Here is a 1,753-nt window from a genome sequence, read left to right as displayed (position 1 = left end):
CAGCAGACCACACACACTCTTCCTTCAATGTTATCAACACGGTGACCAAGTAACCTATAGACCATAGGGACAGCACAGTAGACATGGCAAGCAGGAAGACTGAGGATGTGAGGACTGCTCAGAAAGGGCAGGAAACCCGAAGGAAAGAGGAGTTATTATAGACACTGGTGGCAAAGTGAGTAGCCTAAGATACAGAAAGCAGAAGCTTAATTAAACAGAACAACAACAAATACACAGATGAATTCCTTTTGGACTGCCAATGGCTCTGGCATCCTTCCCAGTTAATCTCATTCATTGCTCAACTAATGACAAAAATTTATATCAACCAGACCTGCAGCTTAGGAATGCAACTGGACTGTTATCGGTATCAAGGCAAGGTCACCCATGGGGGCTTCCAAGAGAATAAAAGCAATGTCTAAATGTCATTTATTCCTGTTAGGGAGAAAAATTTAGAAAATTAAGATAAAATCTTAAAACTAATTTTGCAACTTAAAAGAGAAATTTAATAGAGAAAGAATAACCATTTTAAATATAAAGAAAAGAAAAGCAAAATTGTTAAGCATCCATTTTATAATTTCCAAAACAAAAAAGAGTAGTCCTAGTATATATTTAAACTTTTTTGAGATGAACAAAGTAGTGGTTGGAGAAAAATTCTATGACTAAAATATTTTTTATTTTCAAGTAAGAAAGAATAAAAAAGATATTAAGCATTCACTGTTAAGAAAATTAAGAAAGATACATAGGAGAAATGAATTTATAAAACAGAAAACAAATATTTAGGAGTCTGAAAACAAAAATATAACAAAAAAGAAGAATTTAAAAAATCTAAAAACTAGTCTACGGCCATTCCACTCTGAACAAGCCTGATCCCATCTGATCTTGGAAGCTAAGCAGGGTTGGGCCTAGTTAGTATTTGGATGGGAGACCACCTAGGAAGACCAGGTGCTGTAGGTGTGAAAAATAAAAAATAAGGGATTGTAAACTGACAAGGTCCTTGCAAACTGTGAGGTCAACTAAGGATTGCTTTGCCTGAAAAAAAAAAAATCTAAAAACCAATTCTTTGAAAAAAAGTAAAATTAATAAAAAAAAATAAAATCTGTGCAATAAAAATGTCTAGTGAGGCTATTGAAGAAAAGTAGGAAAAAAACCTATGAAATGTAGTTCGTAATATAATATACTTCAATATAGAGAATGTAATGTGTATGTGTGTGGAAAGGGAGATAACCTATAAGCTAGTTTTTATCGGCCTTAATTGGGATACATTTATGAGATGATTAGTTATGATTTGCTCAAACAACTTTAATTCAGAAATAGCTATCAAAAATACTTCAGCTTCTTTTAACTCCAGTCATCGTTGTAGGTTTTTAAATCATCTAAATGAATGCTAAAAAAATTATTTACTGGTGAAAACAGTGGCAAACTAGATTTATGGAGTTGCTGGAAAACTAATATAGATATATTCTACATCTGAATGAACTGTGCATTTATGATCTAGTGAGCCCAATAGTCGATACACTTTGAAAATGAATCTGGAACTTAATAGCTGAATCCTGCCCTTAGACATTGCTACAATTGCTTCTATTGCAAGCTATGCTGCTGGCTAGAGAACCGGAAGGACAATAGCTGAAATTTTATTGAATATATAAAACAAGTTCATCTATGTACCTATGGAAGAATTAAGTTTTAAACATCCATTTATCAACTTTTTCTAACTGTTGGAAGCTACAGAAACCAGAAAAGAAACTTGTGCATG

The 1,753-nt window shown here is 33.0% G+C and overlaps 1 pseudogene; it reads left to right on the top strand.

Moving 5' to 3' along the window:
- Positions 1-835: 835 nt before the first annotated feature.
- Positions 836-954, top strand: LOC120594748 (uncharacterized; annotated as a pseudogene).
- The last annotated feature ends 799 nt before the right edge of the window (positions 955-1,753 follow it).

Source organism: Pteropus medius, unplaced genomic scaffold (assembly GCF_902729225.1).
Source record: "Pteropus medius unplaced genomic scaffold, Ma_sr-lr_union100, whole genome shotgun sequence".
NCBI lineage: Eukaryota > Metazoa > Chordata > Mammalia > Chiroptera > Pteropodidae > Pteropus > Pteropus medius.
The sequence above is the reverse complement of the archived record's forward strand: the minus strand, read 5'-3'. Positions and strand labels throughout refer to the sequence as shown.